Here is a 20,918-nt window from a genome sequence, read left to right as displayed (position 1 = left end):
GGTATTGGGGCAAGTTCAAGTGAACCCATCATGGATTTTTATTGGCCAAATAGCACTAAAACGTGGCGTTTCCAGCACTGAAACTGTACTATTGTACCCTTTACTTCTATCTAAGTGATTTTAGCTTATGGTCAGGGATCTATTGAACCAGGGCTCTCTGTTCCTAAATTCTGATAGATTCAGCAACCCCTCCGCCAACTATACAAAAGCAGCCTTTTTGAGTGCTTAGGTAAAGGGAGCTTGGCTATCACAATTCAGGCCTGGGAAGTCGAGGGCATTGTTTGTGCTGTCTATTAATAAGCAGCTCTAATATTAATTTGCAGGCTAAAAATCAATGACCGTTACACCTTAAATCAAGCATTTACTTCTGCCTCTCAGGGACTCTAGAGCCCAGATATATCCAAATCAGTTGCCAGGTCTGCCTGAATGCTGGGGTCATTGTAAGACCAGTGCTGGTGTGGGAATTTTTTGTAATGTAGAATATACAAATTCGAGAGTCTGGTTTCAGCCAAGTGGAGCTGTCATGGTAGCCATATTGGAAGGGGTGGAGATAAAGTGCTTTAATAAAGTGTCACCTGTGGAGTCTCTCCAGAAACCAGCTCCATGATTTCAAAAGCCAATAAACTGCATACCAAGTATGCCAGGCACGCATGAGCGCCATGCCCCAGGTGTAATATGTTTTTGGTGGAGTTGACCTGTAAGGATGGTGTAGAACAGTGACAGTGTTTCAAGCACATATAACCATGGCCGGTGGTTATGAGTTAGAGCAGGATCTCTAGGATATGCAGGATCTCTAGGATATGCAGAAAACCTATCTGGGTGACCTCTATGGGTCTGCTGTAGGGTTAATATTTTTCCGGGGGGCTCATGGGTCAAATTATTGCTCTAACTCACAATATGGTGGTCTACATGGTATACGTGACCACCTTAAAACTCCCTGACCCAGCCCATAGACCTTTTTTTTTTCCTTCTTTTCTCTACCTCATTCCCTTGCTCTACCTCTGACACTTTTATGTAGGAAACCTTTCAGCCCTTTCTTGTCCATCTCTCATCCACCACTTTCTTCTTCTAAAGGGACATAAATGGTGCAAATTATTATAGAAGAGACTAACCTGGTGTTTGGCTTCAAAAAGTGAACTGTTAGTCTTTTTTTTTGTGTGTGTGTTTTTTATAATATGGCCTCATTTATGAAAGTGCTGAACAGAAGCCTGGTAATGCCAATCGACTACACTCTTCTTACATTAATTCTTCAAAGGACAGAATGAATCTGGTTACTACTGAAAACCAAACCAGTTCTAGATTTTTCTTTGAACTGCTTTTTAAGTAGACGCATTAAGCCAAGGTCTGAATGTTTATGGGCTGCCTATGACTTACAGGAAATCTGCATAAGACAAACCTGGTGCTTGCTCTGCGGACTCCTCATTCTTCTAATGCTAGTCACTTGGCTGTCCTCTTGCTTCAGTACTCTGAGTTGCTAGTACAGAATAAGTATGCAGATCTGGGCATTTGATGTTTCTAAAGCTGGCCATACACCTTACAATTATCTGCAGATTTTCTCTTGTCAGATGGAAAAGGTGCAACAGATTCCTCCCATCTACGCTAAACTGTGTGGATGGAGTAATCTCCACCTGGGCCAATCTGTTGCACTTTTTCCATCTGACCACAGAAAATCTGCAGATACTTGTAAGGTGTATGGGCACCTTAAGACTTTCCTGATCTGCCTCCTGTGGGAAGTTATCAGTAAATGGCTCCTATTGTTGGTAATAGTCTCTTACCCTCAGGTTCTGCATCCCCTAACACTAACTCTCCTATTTACCCCACACTGATCCTCCCCATCTCCATCATACTATCCCTCCCTGACACCCTTGAGCTCTCCCTCCCATCACATTCACACTATCCCTCCCTAACACTTTTTTGTACCATCCCTTGCCCCGCACGCACCTTCATGTCATCCCTTGCCCCTCACGCCATCTCTCCCCGAAACTCTCGCCCCATCTCTCCCTGCAACCTTTGCACGATCCCTTCACACACTCACAATAACCCTTTCTAATGTACACTTGGTGTCTTGTTGACAATGGTTTCACAAGACAGGAAGTGAGGGCAGGACAGGAAGGTTTCATTTTTGTAGAATAGAGCAAGAACCTCTGTTAGCTTTGTATTGACAGGGGTTCTAACTTATACTCGCTCTAAATCCCAAAAACATTCTGGACTTAAACTTAAAGCTGAACTCTGGAATAAGCAAACATTGTAAAACCAAGATCCATGTGAATTTCCTTGAATCTTGGTGACATTTTGTGTATTCCAAATAGGTACAGTAATACAGTGTGAATCTTTGCCTCTGTGCAGGAGCTTCCTGTAAAGGACCGGTCACTGCAGCTCTTTTTGTGCAGGGTTACTGGTCTCCTGTCATTTGTCCACAGGCAATTGGTGCACACAAAGTGCAATTTATATCCTATGTAGGTATTGAGGAATCAAAGTTTTTAAGTTGTTTTTTTTTTGTGCCCCAAGTTCAGCTTTCAAGTACTGTAAGCCTTTTATTGCCAATGACGGCTTTCCCATGACGGGGTTCCTTTCCATTACATAGAAAATGTAGACAGACAATGTCCATTGTTATATCACCTTCACATAGTCAAAGCTGTGTGCGCAAAACCTCATACAAAGCTTTGGATACTTATTTGCCCTCTAATTCCAGGCAGGGAGGCTGAACCCATTTGTGTTCCCTGAAAACTATGCCTGCACAGTAACTAGCATGCACCCTTGGGAGAGAGAGGAAGCTTCCAGCTGAGGCTTGCCACTCTTGTTTGCTCAGGGACAGATTCTAAATGCCACCAATGTAAAATGTTGAGCCCCGTGAGAAGGGACCTGGCTGGATTAGGCAACTCGACTCACTGATAAATGTTTTTGATTTCCTACAGCAATGGGAGAATGAATGGATCGTTTCCTAGGTCAGACCAGGCTTCCAGCAGACCGTTTAAGAAAATGTATCCCCATAGTTCTTTCACAGAATTTCACAAATATATATTTGTATCCCTTGGTCAACTCTTGTGTGATCATCTGAATGTAGCAATTATTATTGTCCAACACTTGCCGCCTGCAATATCCTAGCAGCAGTTATTTCAACACAGGCCATTGGTGCTATTTCGGTTTTCTTGGGGAGTAAACACATGTGTCAGTAAGTAGTCTGTCTGTGGTCAAAGGGCAAAATCTACGGACTACCATTTATGTCCCTTTTTTTTATTCTTTGTTCCTGAGCATTAGAGCATCTGTCAGTCTCCCCCCTTGTCTCATCTATGATATGCTGGAAACAGGTTTTGTTTTATAACCTTTTTGAATTTATAAATAAACTGCTTCAAGTAAAACAGTTTCTTTTATTTTTGTCTACATCTGTTGCTGAACAGATGCGTCATATGCAAAAATATTGTACATGGGAAATGTCTGTAATGAAGCTTAAAATTCTGCTCGGATTTAAGAAATAAGTTACTCAAATTTACATTTGATAAAGATTTAAAGGCTTTGTCTTTTGGTCTGCACCGACTGTTATAAATCAGATTCCCAACAGATGAGAGGTTTATAATGAAGAAACTGCACGGTGAAAAAGGTTGTTGCTGGCAGCACCGTCCCTATAATGAGGCCTTAGGCTGTTGCCTCAGATGGCATCTCTTTGGATCACGAGTCCAGCTTGACGCAACCTGGGATGCTCTGGCTGGCATCCTGCCCAGCTCCTGGCAACTACTGACATCACTGGCTGCCAGGAGCTAAGTGGGACCCTCTGGCTGGTGTGCCACCTAGCTCCTGGCAATCCTCTCCCTAGGTAGGAGGCCAGCCTGTGCTGGACAGTGCACCAGTAGGACCCCCCTCAACACTCCCCACCACCAGTGCTGCAGCACCATATGGAAAATGACCACCAGCTGCCCAAGGCAGCAATTATGGTAGGTACCCCCCGGCTGATGGATACATCTGCACGGTGTGCAATGTCTAGAGCAGAGGTAGGAAACCTCAGCATTCCAAGTGTGGTTAAATTACTAATCCCATCATGCTTCTGCCTCTTGGAGTCATGCCTGTGGCTGGCAGTCTTGCAATGCTTGATGGTATTTGTAGTTTTTCCACAGCTGGAGTGCCATGGTAGCCAACCCCAGGTCTAGAGGGTGGATGGAGTTCACACACAGAGGAAGCAGTCTGAGAGGGGCTGCATTTCCAGCTAGAAGCCAAACGTTCATTAAATGTGTCTGAATGTTGTCAATTAGGGGCATGAGCAGAAGTGCCTTTGGATGATTGCTTACAAAATTTTGGAGCTGCTCTAAGCCAAAAATATCAGATACAAGCTTTAACTGTAAAACATTTCAATAAGGCCCAGTTCAAGGCACCGCATACTACTTGCAATGTTGTGTCATGGTAATCCAATGCAAGACAGGTGGCAACTCCCTAACATGCATTGTGTTGTGGTGCACTGCTAAAAAAAAGGAGCCGGTGTGAAAGGAGTTGCCCACTCATTGATTTTTGAATGGGCTGCCTAACGCAGCACACATCACTGCACCCCAAGTGGTTACGTGTGCACCTACAGTAACTGATGTGTGTTACTGTATAATGGCAATATAAACCAGCTCTAACAAGTTTGCAATCCTTTTTACTTTCACATGGAAAAAGCGCGAGCATGTCAAGTCCGCATGATCCAGGCCTAAGTAGTCATGCATTTTCTCCAACAAACCACATGCTTTCTGGATGAGCCTTGCTCCTTTGGGCTCCTCGAATAAAATTGAATCACATTATGGTCGCATAGACTGTAGAATGTGGATTCAGCAGTTTTTCGGAGGGTGACTTCTGACTGATTTCCAGCTCCACGTAAAACACTTCTCTACTCTGGAAAATAAAGGAATATTATTGTCTAATGCTGTCAACAGAGGAAGCCACTGCTCTTTCTTATACATACCGTGTCCATGATTAGATCAGTTGTGCCTCTATTTATTATCTCTGTTAGGGGAAAGTTGTCCGATCTTTGTCTTTCTGCAATATAAATATTGTATTCTATTAACCCAACAAGAATTGGAGAGTAACCAATTGGAGTGTCAGTTGATGATACATTTTCATTGGTCAGGTAGGTAATGGTATTGTACAAGAATGTGAACATGTAAATGTTGCAACTGTGCAGACTATGAAATGCTGATGACGATATCTATGACAATAGAATCGTGAGACCTGATGAATCCCAAACTGTGTGGGAAGGATAGGGGAGCAGTACTAAACATTGTGCTACCCTCATTTTTCCCAGAATGCGCAACATTTTATGTTAGGCAGACAAAGAAGATGATTTGTTGACAATCACAGTCCAGCTTAAGGCACACATTTGACAGAAAGCAGATAAGTTGGAAGGTATGCAGGACATTATAAACCTACACTAGCTCAAAGTCTTCAAAAGAATTCTGATGAGACCCTCTTGTATATGGTTCAATCATAAACAGTCTGAGGAGCAGCTTAAGGCATACATATTGACCTAGTACTTTGACTAAGAGCTTAAATGAGAATTATGAGGTGAGTGAAAAATCACTCAGCCTCATAGTTTGAGCTGACATGTGACAAACTGTCACAGGTCGGCTCAATAGATCAGGAAGTGAGTGAACACATAGCGTCGCTTGCTTCTCGATCTATCCCTGCAGAGAGCTGTGACTGTCACGGCTCCCTGCAGGGATCCCCCCCTCCCCTGTCTGATCCTCTAGCGCTGACTGGCGGAACGGACAGCGAGGGGGCGTGTACTGCTGGCTCTGCCTCTAAAGAACTTTGCCTCTTTGAAAAAGCTACAGTAGTGTAGACTTTGTTGCACTCCTGTCTGGGTGTGGCAGCGAGTGAGGCGTACCTTTTTTTAAAGATCTGAATTGCAACAGCAGATACTGAGAATGATGCGTGTTTATGTCAAAACACATGATGGCAGGTACCATGTGCATGTGAAAAGGCTTAACTGCTTGGTTAACCTTCTCCAGTGAGGTTCACTCTCGCAGTCAGCTGGTACTTAAACTCTTGTCCAACAAGCTGAAAAATCTCTGCAGAGTGAGGCTGAGGGACTGTTCACACCATGTCCAGACCAGAGCAGTTTGTTCCCGAACCAAAAAAGAATTCCAATGCAAAAAAATGCTGCTTGTCTCATTTTCTCTGGTCTGGAATGCACTGGAAGGCATGGAAACGCATAAAAAAAGGCATACAAGCGCACTGGAATGCACTGGACCGCACCTGAAAGCCCATTTTAAGCTAAAAAGATGCTTCAGCATGCGGCTAAATCATGGTTAAACCCGCTGCAAAATGCAATGCACAGCGTTCCAGATCTGGTCCAGGAAATGGTGTGAACCTGGTCTGAGAGTGTAATGATAACAATAATAATTTAGCTTTACTTTGTAAGAATGACTCCGGAGCTCAGAGTCAGAAGTGAGCGGTCCCCTAAGGTTTGACAGCGCCTTCCTTGTTTACTGCCTGAACCCATACTGAGAGCACACACTCTTCTAGCGCCTTCCTTATACTTTGCAATACTAGGAATGGGGCAGCAGTATATCCTTTGCCCACAAACTTTGTGTTAAAAGGTGGTCCTTGTTTTATGTTGTGGATCCAGAGGCCTAATTGCCCAAGATAAGGTTAGGCTGTTTCAAGCCATTACAGCTATACTTTAAATCATTTTTAAAGGACAGCTTCACCTTTGGGTATATAACACTGGTGGGTACACTAAAGGAACTTGACTAAAAATGAAATACTCCTTTAAGAGGTCCCACTTTTGTGTTTCAAAAACTTGTGGTTGATGGATTACCCAAAATTCTTACCTCTGGCACAGTGAGGTAAAGTTGACGTTTTCCTAAACAGAAGAGAAGAAACCTTGTTATTTCCGTTGTAATAAAATACTCTGAGCAATTATGTGTCTGATTTAAATGCAGTCCATGTAGTCTACGTGTGAGGTAGTGCTAGACCAGGGGTAGGCAACCTTGGCTCTCCAGCTGTGCTCAAACTACAAATCCCATAATGCGTCTGCCTCTGGGAGTCATGCCTGTGGCTTGCAATGCCGTATGGGTTTTGTAGTTTCAGCACAGCTGGAGAGCCGAGGTTGCCAACCCCTGTGCTAGACCATGTTGGCTGTGGGTAGGTCCCGTGAAGGGTTTTTGGAGTGGGTCTCTTCAAGAAGATCGTAGAGGTGGGTGAGGAGGGCCATGTGTGAACAGAGTAGTGAAAACTCCAGCCAGTTGATGAAGTGAATGGTCACTTTTTTGATGCATCACATAAAACATAGCCAACTTGTTTTAAAACATTGGGGCTCCCCCTTCTTCAGGGCTTTGGTAGTATTATATTTGTTGGTGTGGTAAAGGGGGGGCCTGAATCCCCCAAAATGTGTGGCTATGTTTTTTATATATATCAATAAAGTGATCATTGTTCTCCAACCAGATGGAGTTTCAAAGAGGGGGGGCCGACTAGGCAATGTGGGAAAGATGAATATATGAGGGTTAAAGAGGGAGGGCTGGTAACAAAGTTTTACTAATTCCGGAATGGTCAAAGTGACAGAGTCTGTTTGACATTACAAGGGTCAATCTCGCTCTTTTAGTAAGGGCCAATCTGTCAATTTTGGCACACAGCCAGTATCCAACCTGGAAAATGACCAATGGAAATAAAGTCTGAATCTTATTGGTGGCTATGGCACAGAAAGCTGGTAGAGTGGAAATATAGAAGGTGCCATTGCCAGCTCCATCTTTATCTGCAGTTCACCTCTTAAAGAGTCACAGAGCGAGAATAAGCTTGCAGGTCAGCAACCATGAATTCAAGGCCGCATACTTGTAGGGGGTCAAAGCGGCTGCTGCCAGTAAAGCAGCGATGAGGCTGGTACTAGCGGAACAACTCAGCAGCTCCCATATTTTATGCTGTAGGGTTACCATTAAGACGTATGACTAAAAAGGAGATGTAATGCATATTGGGTGATTTGTTCTGAATGAATATTATTCATAAAATGGACATTACACACATTTATCAACAGTGGTTTAGACACAGGCACCTACCTGCAGACTCTCAACAGGCAGCAGCTGGTTGTAACGGCTGTCAGCACAATCAGGACTATCAGTAATAGGACTGCAGTCACAATGGTAATGATAAGTCGTGGAGGAACTACATGAATTGGAACAGATGTTTCCTCTTTGCCTGAAAAAATTATTGCATTTAAAGTATCAGCCTGAAATCTGTAAATGATAATATTCTTGGATGAGAGACTTACATTCATCTACTGTATTTGTGTCATGCTGCACAAGGAGGGACAGATTTGTGTCACCTTCCAGGAGGTGGGACAGACTCAATGCTCCCTTCTGTCCGTGTCACCCTGCAGGAGGAGGGACAGACTCTTAGCTCCCTTCTGTCCGGGTCACCCTGTAGGAGGACAGACTCATAGCTCCCTTCTGTCTGTGTCACCCTGCAGGAGGAGGGATAGATTAATCACTCCCTTCTGTTTGTGTCACCCTGCAGGAGGAGGGACAGAGTCATAGCTCCCTTCGGTCTGTGTCACCCTGCAGGAGGAGGCCAGACTCATAAGCTCCCTAGCTCCCTTCTGTCTGTGTTATCCTGCAGGAGTAGGACAGACTCATAGCTCCCTCTGTCTGTGTCACCCTGCAGGAGGAGAAGTGGCGGAACTACCACCGGTGCAGGCGGTGCGGGCGCACAGGGGCCTAGGCCTGGGGGGGCCCAGCACTGTCCCAGCACCGGATCGGTACACAGCGCCATGGCAACCATCAGTATCCGGCGGCCGGCGGGCCCCCAATGCCCGAGGAGGGACAGACTCATAGCTCCCTTCTGTCTGTGTCACCTTGCAGGAGGAAGCAGAACACACTCAATCATTTGCGTCATTATGTTAAAACACCTACTTGAAGTCTCTTCTGTGGCTGGCGAGGCAGATGTCTGTGGTCCTATGTAGTATACAGCACTAAGGCTGGGGTATTGTTCAACCTTACATTCCCATGATCCATAGATACTCTTCTTGTTCGGTAGATAATACAGGGCTTTTGTGTCTTGCTTTTTGGTTGTCTGTACAATATCTCCATTGAAAAAATATGTGAAGTTATATTCCTTTGGGGCATAAATCGTCCGGCCAAGACAGAGTTGGCACATCAGAGCACTGTGATTGAAGCGTAAGTCTCCTATGAAGAGTGAGAGGGAAAGAGAGGGGACCTCTGTGCAGCCTGTGGGGTAACAGTAAATACAGTAATATATGTAATTGGACTGCATATGAACAGAAATAAAATCTGAAAATGAATGTTGCTGCTGTCTTAATACACATTCCTGTAAATTACATTTAAAAAAAAAATGAAAATCGTATACATCGATACAAATTGATCAAGGACTTTCATAATGGTATGCTGCATGGTAAGTGAAAATATAAACTCACCTTTGCCACATACATCCGGATTTTAATACTTAAGCTGGCCATATACTGCTTGAATTGTGGCTTACCTGTTGGACCTGTCTGCACCCCTCAATACTCAACCTCTCCCCCTATCCCCACTTGACAAAAGTTGTTTTTTCAATTGACTGTTGCCAAAATGTGCTGGTGTGAAAATTATGGCTAGCTTTAGTCCTCACCTCAGCCAAGCCCTAAAGCCTACCCTAAACCCCATTATTTAGTCCTTAACCTTCCTTAAACACTTAATCAGATCCTCAATTCTAACCTGTTAAAGTGTAAGTACTGATGGATATAAAAGACTCTCATTATGTATTCAATAAAATATTTAAATTTATTTTTAATTCTACCTCAATCTATCATTGAACTGGCCTTTTCTAACTGCATGGAGCGTACAGGCTGGAATAGGCTGGGGTAGCCTTCATCAAGGAAAAATAGGTTAAACATTTCTAAAGCTGGAACACAAAGCCTGTTGAGTGGCTAACAACAAAAGTCTCAAATCTATGCTTTATTGTTTTTTCCAATTTGTTGAATTCAGAAAAAAAAATACACTAATTAATGAATTAATTAAAATGAGCAGGAATATGTTGTTTGATTATGCTCTTTGCAAATGTTATGCTTTTTGTTCACTTAAAAAAGATGACTAGAGTTGTCCAAATTTTTGCAGAACACCACAGGTTCTAATGGCAGCCATAGACATTGGGTGGTAATTGGCTGTGTGGTCTATGGGGTAACAGCAGCGGTGGTAAAGTCTGTATAGACATGGGGAATAGTGCCTGATCTGGCTCATGTCTTTGGGTACTGCTATCCATTAGGCACCATTTATAAATACGAACCAATCAGTTCAAGACCTCTAAGGGGCTGGGGTCTTTACGATCTGATTTTTGAGAATGCATTGCTGTAATCATGAGGTATATAACAGCATAACATGAAGCGCCAAATACAATGATTCCAAAACTATATATCTTACCTTCTGTACAGCTGTGTATGAGTAGAACAAGTCCCAATGTCACTCTGATGTCCATATTGTCTTTGAGTTCTGATGTTCTTGGTTAACTCCTATTACTTTACTTCCTTATTGCCTGTTCTATATATATATTTTCTGTAGATCTGCTTTATTTATCTTTTTGTAGAGGTGCTATCACTTATCTACCTATTTCCCCTACACTGTCTCTGTGCCACTTGGTCCCCCTTACCTGCTGCTCTCATTAGATCCTCCTCAATTATGTCTGTGAGACAAGATCTTCTTCACTGTTCTCTGTTCTAAATTCCCCCTTAACCTCCATCTCTGGGTCAGTATATCCTCATTTACTTATCTCTATGAGACAAGACTGACTTTATCCTTCCCTGGATCACTAGATCTTCCCTCACATGTCTTTTTGAGACAATATCCCCTTTACCTGCTATCTGGGTCATTAGATTCCCTCTTCACCTGACTCTGAGTTGACAGATCATCCTTCATCTGTCTCAATCCCCTTCACCCCTCACTGTCTCAATAGATACCCCTTCCTTCACTCTTCTCTGCGGGACTAGATTCCAAGTTACCTGTCTTTTATCTGTAGATCCCCTTCACCTCTACTTGTATCACCCTCACCTGTGTACTAAATAAACTTTGCTTGCCTTCTTTTTACATAAGATCATCATCAACTGTCTACATTTCAGATCCCCCTTACCTCCCCGCCATGATTCCCTTTACCTGTTTCTTCCCTTAATAGATCCCTTGGATCTGTTTGTCACTAGAGCCCTTTTATCTTGCTCTGTGCCACTGAATGTCAGTAGCCGGTCCTTACATTAATAGATTTTTTTCCTTGCTACCTTCATCATCTCCTCCGGCTGCCTCTGTGTCTGTTAGACTCTTACCCTTTTCTTCCACTCAGTTGTTCTCCAGTACCAGGAAAAAGGCATCTTATCTCTGACAAACAGACTTTACTTGTCACTCTATATTTCCAGAAATGTCTGTCTGGCCATAAAAGGAAATATCTTTATAAGACACTGGGGGAAAAAAAATTTAAAGGGCAGGTAAAATGTTTAAAGACTCCAAAGTCCACCCTCTTGAGTCTCCTCTTTGTCTAAAAAAAACTCACTGGTATCTTATGACAGAAAAATCACTCTTAAAAGCATGGATGGAGGGCTCTTCCCTGTCTCCCCTGTCAGCTATTGTATATTTATATCCAGTGTCAGAATAAGTCAACAATGGCTGCAACTGATTGATTGCAGACAACTCTGGCCAACAACTTTTCACCTAGCTCCTTTGACAAAAGTTGACTTTTGCCAAACCGGGAAATGATGCCTGCCCATGGATTGAATTTTGACCGATTCAGCAGGAAACAGCTGAATTGTGATCTGTGTACAGCCAGCTTTTGTGTAGAAATCCTGCCCAATGCTGCATGTACAGTAACTTTCCATAGACAGGCCAGTACCTGTGTCATTGGGATAAGGCCCCAGTCAAGTCTAGGGGAAGAATTACTGTGTAGACATGAGCAGTCCCAGACAAAGTTCTGAACTGAGTTTGTACATACAGTGGTTATAACACTGTTGTAAATAAAAAGAAAATTATTTTAATGTGAATTCCAATAAACGAACACTTTGGACTTCAACACTATTGGTGTGCTGGTGACATCCGTTTATTTTGTACTGTTTGGCGGCCCCATCTGCGGTCACTGCGAGCACACCCCCTTATTTAATTTGGGGCTTCCCGGTATGGAGTGCGGCAAGGTATCTACATTTGTAACATTGATAAATAGACCCCTAAGTAGTATAAATAAATTTAAGAGCAGCTCATGCTGTATGTATATTATGATACAGAGATTAAGCACTCACAGGACTTTGCAGGAGTAGCAATTAATTACTTCTCATTGACATTTTGGTAGGGCACAGACAACCTTTCTCAATAAATGTGTATACCTTTATTTAAGATTAGAACACTAATGTGTGAACCTTCTTCTTGAACTATTATATTCTTTATAGTGTAAATTTTTTGATGTGTAGAATATATGCCTATCAAGTTACAATCTATGGACTAACCAATACATCTACACATTTAGGCACAGCTGTATTTATACTTTATGTTACCCCTAGGTACTCCTGATTAATGGTGTTCTTAATCATACACTTTACAGCTGTGTCATGTGATTATTGTTATTAAAAATAAATGCTAGAAATAATTATTTGGGGCAGCATGATGTCAACTCAATAAATGTAGATATCATCAGATAAGAGGAATAAGAGATGGTTTCAGGTTTCCTGAACAATAAACAGCCTTCTGACTCCTCTTAGCATGCCCTATTCCCCTTTCTGCTACTACTCTGTTACTGAATCAACAAATGTCCATTGAACTTAGTAAACCTTTTGAAACCATTTATGCAAATTGGACATCTACCCTGGATCCTCTGGTCCAGTGGACGGACTAGGCCCTGTGCTGCTTCTAGCCCCAAGCAGGCCGTCATTAGCCAGAGGGTGCCACGTATAGGAGGTTAGGAAAACCATTTTTTTTACCTTCTTCTAATCTCCAGTCTCTTTTACTCGCTTCCTCTCTACATGGACATTAGTCCAGCATTGGTCGCACTTCATTGTTCTGGATTGGTTTTCTGATAGTAACAGCGGTGGACCATGTTTGTACATTGTGTGTCAGACCGGCCACTAGTAGTCTCTTTTACGGGTGCATGTAACAAGGCAACAACGCAAGTGCACAATTGGCTGACACCAGGTATTTTTTTAATGAAGGATGCAAATTTACAAAAAGATTGAAAACAACTTTGGAAATTACGTTAACATGTTAAAGCTTATACAGGATTTAAGTTATTACATTTGAATCTACTTTACAGCTGAATTCAGGGATCAGCAAATATTATCTAAGCACATTTGTTTTCTTACTTGAATCTTTGTGTATTTCCTTGAGATCTGTGCAGTGATCTAGTGTTGCCTTTGTAGAGAAGCTTCCTGTGATTAAGACCAGTCGCTGGTGCTTACTCTTCTTGTGCAAGGTGACTGGTCTTGTATCGACATCCTCCTGTAGTTTCCTGTAGTGGGTGGGGATTGGTAGATCTTTCCCACAGCTTTGCAGGCTGCAACAGCTATTTCTATGTCATGGACCAAATAGCAGTTATGCATATTAACATTGATGTACGTAATGTCTGGGTAAGGAAAGTTGGTTCAAATATGTTTTTTCTTTACTAAGAATGCTGACATTTGAAGACTTTTGTAAATTTACAAAGTTTCCATAGATAAAGTTTCATTAAGCCTGTTTTGGGGCTTTCAGCCTTTATCTCCCATAATCCTTAGCAGTGACTATAAATGCAGGAAGAGAGTTGAGATTGACAAGGGTCAGTATGACATATAGTGATCTGGTTCATAGTATAGCGCGTCACCATGACAACAGGTCTCTCTGTAAATGGAAAAATAGCAATATTTACTACACATATCAGTATATTGTAATATATGGTATTATTGCAACCCTAAAATATAGTATTAATGGTAAATAAATATATTCAGTATAATACTAGTTATTTTCTTTTTGGAGAAATGTGTCCTGAATAAAGAATTTGTTCAGTAGGAGTGACATATGATTAGCTCCATGCTCCAACATGAACCAGAATTCCAATATAAGTTTTACATACCTCCCAACTTTGTGAGACAAGAAAGAGGGACACCTTCCAGCACAATGTATTTAGGCAATACACACCCCCTGCAACGACCCTACTTATGTGGACCATTAGTATTTTATATGCCAAAAATGACTGGTTGAACCTGTGGCGTAACTATTGTCATAGCAGCCTGGGCGCCCCCACGCCCCACGGTGGAAAGGGGCCCCATTAGGTTGTTGAGGTACATTAAACATAGATGTGAAGATAGCACAGTACTGTATCATTAAGGGTTCATGTGGTTGCAGTTGATTACAACCCTTATCCTCTGTAAAGTCTACAGTGTAGGAAGGCTGAAGTCAGATGCACAAGAGGTGTCATTGAGATCTTGGCGTCATTAATCACAGCTCAGACAGGTTGTCAGCCCCCCCTCCCATCACATTTTTGCTATGGGGCCTCATGATCTGTAGTTCTTCCCCTGGGTTGAACCCAGAATTGTTTTCTTTTTCCCCATTACTCTTTTCCTTCACTGGCTTATCAAAATAGCAAATAAGATAATTAAGAGATGAGATAAAGGTTTTAGTGCAGAATAACGCTTCTGGTAGTTATATAGAACTTTTACATAGATATCTGTACATCAGGCCAAAAAGAGAGACACGTCATAAGGAAAGAGGGACAGAGGGATTTGGTTCCAAATGGGGACAGTTGGGAGGTATGTGTCTTGGGTGGACTGAACCTTCACAATAAAATAAGCCCAATTATGCCATTGTACAGTGCTGTTTAATGGGCCACTGCTCTCATACAAGCTGAATTATGGGTGAACAATACCTTAGAAAGAAAATGTTAGAGGGTAGTGTTCCTTTAAATAGAGTACTATGATTGATTTTGATAACATTGGAAAATTAAATTGTACTTTTACTGGTGTTGCGAGATGTGGTCAAACAGATACAAAAAAATCCTTTCTTCTAAAAGTCGCCTTTTAGAACTTGATACAGAAAAGCAGATAGGATAGGTGCAAACCCTTTCCTATCACATAGAAATTGGGGGCTTTTAAACCAACATACCAGACCTGTTTGCCTTTCCTATCTGCTTTTCTGTACTAATTTGAGAGGGGTGCAGCCGACCAGACCTCCCTCCACTGATCACTATGTTTACAAAATATAACTTTGTAGAACTTACAGTAGTAACAGACACCAGGGGATCAGTTGAGAAATATCTGGATGAGAACCAGCAGTACCATTCCCCAAAAGGCTCCAGGAGCTAGAGAGAAATAATACAAATAAATAGCTTTTAGACTTGTAACATCGTCAGAAAAGTTTATAGAGAACTGCTTTCAACCACCTGCCTACCTCTGAGCACCACATCTGTTTTACCACTTTATTTATATAGAATAAATGTTCCGATACATATTCTGTACACTGTGGTAGCTTGTAACTTTCACATCACAGCTATCTTACTCTATATCAGCCTTTCTCAACCTTTTTACTTAGGAGGAACCTTTGAAGTAATGTTCAGGTCTGATGGAACCTAGAGCTTGTGGAACATTAGAATGATTAGTGGGAGAAGGGCCTGCTTACTTTGGTGGTCAGTATGAAGAAGGGCCAACTTACATTGAGGTCAGTAAGAAGAATACCTCTTACATTGTGGTCAATGGAAAGTATGCAATATCAGTGGTGGTTACTCACCAAAGATGAGATGCTCCAATGGTCCCACGCTGCTGGTTGTGCCAAGTGACGTCAGTGCTGGCACTATGCAGGAACCAACCGGTGGGAGATAAATGTGCCACTGCTGACTGCTCATGGAACCCCTAGTAGCCTTTGAAGGAACCATAGGGTTCCAGAGAACCATGGTTGAGGAAGACTCCCTGGGTCACTTATGCAAAAGCTCCCTTTCTTTAATGCAAAGCCTCTTCACCGTAAGTGTAAGTCAAGGCAACATTTTGTTTGGTATCGGTAGCATTCCTTAACCCTAATCAAAATGTCTTACCTTTACATTACTGAGCTCCAGCCAGCATTCTTGATATATGAAGCACTAAATATTAGAGGTGGCAGTATAATTAACTGGTGCCAATTCTGCCTCTTTTGGTGTGGCCACAGCTCTAAGCGAAGGGCTGGAATCCTTCATCAGACATCAGAACCTTTTTCCACTACCCCTGAACAGGGAAACCTATTAATTGCGTTGTACCTCCTTTCGTGCCTACTGAGTCTACTGCAGGGCAAATCTCATCTCAGTGTCATGTGACTACGGCGCGTTACCAACTGGACTCTCTGCAGCGATCCCTTTTTTTAGGCAGATTCTTATAAATTAGGAAACAGGACAGTTGGATTACGTGACCTGATTATCATAGCACACTCTCAGTGTGATTTTGCAAGTAAAGGTTTTATATGTACTGTATGTTCCTGGGAAAATAAACAGTTTCTCTAGTTAGGGTTTCCCTAAGCCCAACTATAATCATGCCTACCTATTTTATTTACTGCATGGCAATAAATAAAAACAGAAAGGCACTAAAAACAGAAAGTTCATATTGAACTGTGGGCCTTATGTATTAATGTGTTTCTACTAAAAACTAGGATTCCTTCTCAGGCCATAAGGTAATCAGCCACCGACATACACTAAAAGTGTGAACCTGATGGGTTTCACTAAGGACATAACTTCCGTTCTTTATAGGAGAACATGTTGATACATTAACCCCATAACTCTATTCTATTGCATCAACTTCGGTTTTGTAACACCACGGTCTCCAAAATGACCTTCAGGGCCCACACTGATGGACCATGCTTTAAATCACTAGTTTGTCTCTAGTTTAGGGTAGCTGTCACTAATTCAACACATGCATACGGAAAGAATAAGTTGCTTCATAACCAGTACGACAGTAAAGGGAGCACATTATTTCCTGAAGGGATCCAACTTACCTAGACTGGATCCGTTATTGATAATGGTTGGTACTGGTGGTGGAGCTTTGGAACTCGTTGCCACTGGTTTCTGCATGGTCTGTTGGGTAGTGGTGTTGTGTCCCACTGGTGCTTCGGTGGTACTGGTCTCCTGACTAGTGGTCTCTAATTTGTTGGTAGTTGGACTGGGGACACTTATGGTGGTGGGAACAGTTGTGGTGGTGGGAATCAATATTTGCTCAAGTTTAATGATAAAGGAGAATGCAGAATCATTTTGAGAAAAATTAAATTCATCAATTTGCCTAGTGACAACATCTAGAGACACTGCTGCACTGTTCAGGGTCCCTAGTGTCTTCTTTGGTGTTATAGAGATCTCACTAGTGCTGGCATTTAACGTTAGGAACAAGTCTTCATTCGTGAGATTGGTGGAACAAATTAAATGTTTTTCTGGTGCTTCTTGGAAAACAAGTAGAGCCAGCTCTGGCACTTCATCTAGTGTACAAGAAGTAATGTTACATGGTGTTTTTGGTCCAGGCTTCACAGCTTCTACAGTAAAGTGTAATGCATTTCCAAAAATGTGCTGACTTGTACTAATAAACTTTGTGTCATTGTTCCCGTGTTTTGGAATGCAGACTGTAATATTCAATGTGATGGTCCTATATGCTGGTGATGGATCTCCAACTTTTGCTTCCTTCTCAATGGCCAGTGCCTCGTGTTCTGCCGGTACATTGTTTTGTTCTGTCTTTGCTGCTGGGAAAATGTAATGTTATTGATTAACATATCATTTACGGTTAAAAGGGATTTCAGCTTATTCCTTGTTGCAGACAATGAAGCTCTAAGGAAGTGTAAGACCAGTTATGCACCAGGGGCACATTATTGTTATTTGCTAGCTCAACTCGCACCTGCCCCATGAGATGTTCTAAAGACTTTAAACATTTCCAGATGCTGAGGACCAGTTAATGAATATATGCTCATCCTATAAAATTACCTTTTTTTACTCACCCGAACAAATTTTTGAATTCTTTTTCTGCTCTTAAAGCCACTTTTGACATCTTTAGCTTTCTTGCCAGGCTCTTTCTAGTGGCCAGGAATCCAGACCATTACAAAGGTGCCCTGGGTAATAAATGACTTTGAATGAATGTTTAAGGTCAGCAAGACCCCCACAACATACTATCTGTGGATAGTTAGTCCTTTGCTTCATGCTGCATAGTTTAGGCTGATACTGAGTTCTTGGCACAAGACTATTGCTTACACAAGAAGGGACTTAGAGTTCTATGATGACAACTGTAGGTAAACTAGTTACCTATCACTGGTGTAAGCCAGGTGTGGACAAATTGATTTGGAATTTGTGAGCCAGTCTATTCAATCCAGAAGCCAGCAGTCATCAGCTCCATTGATAACACTTACAGAAAACCTCAAAAGTTAGGCGCCAGAAGAAATTTTTAAGATGCATTGGCGACCTGGTTCCTGGGATTTGTCCAGTCCTTGTGTAAGCAATAGTCTTGTACCAAGAACTCAGTATTAGCTTAAACTATGCAGCCAATAGCAAATGACTAACTATCCACAGGTAGTATGTTGTGTGATCATGCTCATTCAGGGCCCATTCGCACCAGGTCTGTGCGTTAGGCACATGGCTCTGTGCAATTAACAAACGGTACAGCGCGAAGCACCTACTGTGCGTCAACAGTGCAGGAGGGGAGTTGTGTTGCCATTCATTTAAATGACACCCCAAATGCACCTCCTGCCCGCAATGCGATCGATTGCGCTGTAACACGAGGCATATTGCAATACCGTGCGTTGCAATGTAAAAAAGTACAGCATGCACTACTTTTTTTAATCACATCACAGCTTATGGTATTGCGGTACCATGTGTTGTGGCATGATCAATCACATCGTGGGCAGGAGGTGCATTTGGGGTCCCATTCAAATCAATGGCAACAGAATGCACCTCCCGCACTGTTAAAGCACGGTAAGTGTGTTGCCCTGTACTGCGTGTTAATTGCACAGGACCGCGCAATTAACGCATGGACCCCGTTATGAATGGGCCCTTAATGACTACTATGTGGTACTTGTTTAGCTTGTAATTAATCTTGTTAAATGAATTTTAAAAAGATGAATAAACTGAGGTGTAAGTCTAGGGGAAGGATTTTGTGCCACTTCCTGTATTGTCAACCTGTGTGGGAGGCTTTACTGCTCGTTTGGAAAGCTATCTATGGTAGGGATGCACCGATACCGGTTTTCCAGTATCGAGTACGAGTACTGATATTTTTTCCCGGTACTCGCCGATACCGAATACCGATACCGGAAGTCCCAATAAGGAAGCCAGGCGGTGTGTAATGACTCACCACCTGGTTTCCTGATTAGCCAGGCAGCGTGTAAAGACCCACCACCCAGCTTCCTCATTGGCCATTTCCTGACCGATCAGGAAGCCAGGCAGCAAGTCATTACACGCTGCCCGGTTTCCTGATTGGCTGGTAAGCCGGCTCCATGCTCCCTCGGCACCAAGTGACGAGGGAGCATGGAGCCGGCTTCCCGGCCGATCAGGTAGCAGGGCAGCGTGTAATGACTCACTGCCCGGATTCCTGATACCTGGAGGTTTGGGTATCGAGCTAGACATCGGAGCATTTGGGTGAATACGAGTACTAGTACTAGTATCGGTGCATCCCTAATCCATGGTGGATCACTTTTCAGTGGAACGGTAGAGTCTGCCACACATGTGAACAAGGCGATGTGGTCAACAAGGGAAAGTACAACACACTCATGTCATCAACTTCCTTCACTTGTTAGAGTGTTCCCTGTCGGCACAGCAGCACTTCCCTTTCTAAATCTGCTGTGCAGGAGATGACACAGACTTATATAAAGACATATTTAGGTACTTATGTTGGCTGTATGTAAAAATGCATTTTATAATTTTAAGAGGAATTCACAACTGTGCTAAAGGTTGTTCTTTAATATCTGCATGGAGTTCAGCTTTGAGCTCTGCTGAATTTATCAAAAGTAAAAATTATAAGGCTTGCTGTAGATTGGTAGATTTTTCCTCAAGGACAATTGGAAGGGCAAACCCTGACCATTCCTGGTAGTGCCAGAGGCCTCCACTTTTTTATATGCAACTTGCCTGTGCAGCAGGACACACAGCCAATACCTTCCTTATGAGGGAAGAATGGGACAGTCTTGAAAGTTGTAAAATCTCTTTGCGCACCTCCAACTATTGGAAAAGCTCATCATCAGCCCCCTAGGGTAGCCCTAAACCGCCAAATTCTGGCCATCAGATTGGGTGGTGTCAGATCCCGGAGGGGATCCTGCGCTTTAAGTCCATTCTGCAATCCCTAAAAAGGCAGAGTGGAGGCTAAGTGGTCAGCTCTTATGCCCTACAGCTTTGGGTTTTAGTTGGGTTGGGCACAATATCTGCATCTTTGTGTGGGCTTCCTTACAAATACTTTGTTAATTGGCATCTGTTTTAATTGAATCCAGAGTGTAATAGGAATGATATGCTCCTTCAGGGCAAAGACTGATGTTTTAGGTAAGCCATAAAATACTTTATTATGTGATGATGGCACAATATCATACAGGGAATAAATAAATAATTGATAGGGGGAAAGTAAACTTTAAAAGAACACTTGTCCAGGTCTCTGAGTTACAAACATGAGAGCTGCATCGACTTTTAAGCTATAGAACTTAATTTGAAAAAATGTATTTCCGAAACATTCGTTCGATTTCCTAATAGTTATTGGAGTCAAATTGAAAATCATTTTGGCGATAGTGAAGAAAAAAATGGAAAGAGCAAAATTCTAAAAGAGAATGTGATTCCTTTAGGAAACTCCTTTCTCTCCGAAATTGAATGTAATTAAACAAAACTTGGAATTACATTGGTCAAGTCTCTGATTGAGACCAGATTTTTTGTATAAATGTTCGTTTGAGTGTTCGGCCAGCTTTGGGTTCACATGAGTCAGTGCAATGTGCATTGAGTGTGCAAACCGCAGTGACTCGTAGCCCCCAGTTGGAGTTAATCTAAAATGACTACAGCAAACCCAGTGATCCAAAAGATCC

Source organism: Nanorana parkeri, unplaced genomic scaffold (assembly GCF_000935625.1).
Source record: "Nanorana parkeri isolate BGI_ZX_2015 unplaced genomic scaffold, ASM93562v1 scaffold470, whole genome shotgun sequence".
Lineage (NCBI taxonomy): Eukaryota > Metazoa > Chordata > Amphibia > Anura > Dicroglossidae > Nanorana > Nanorana parkeri.
The sequence above is the reverse complement of the archived record's forward strand: the minus strand, read 5'-3'. Positions refer to the sequence as shown.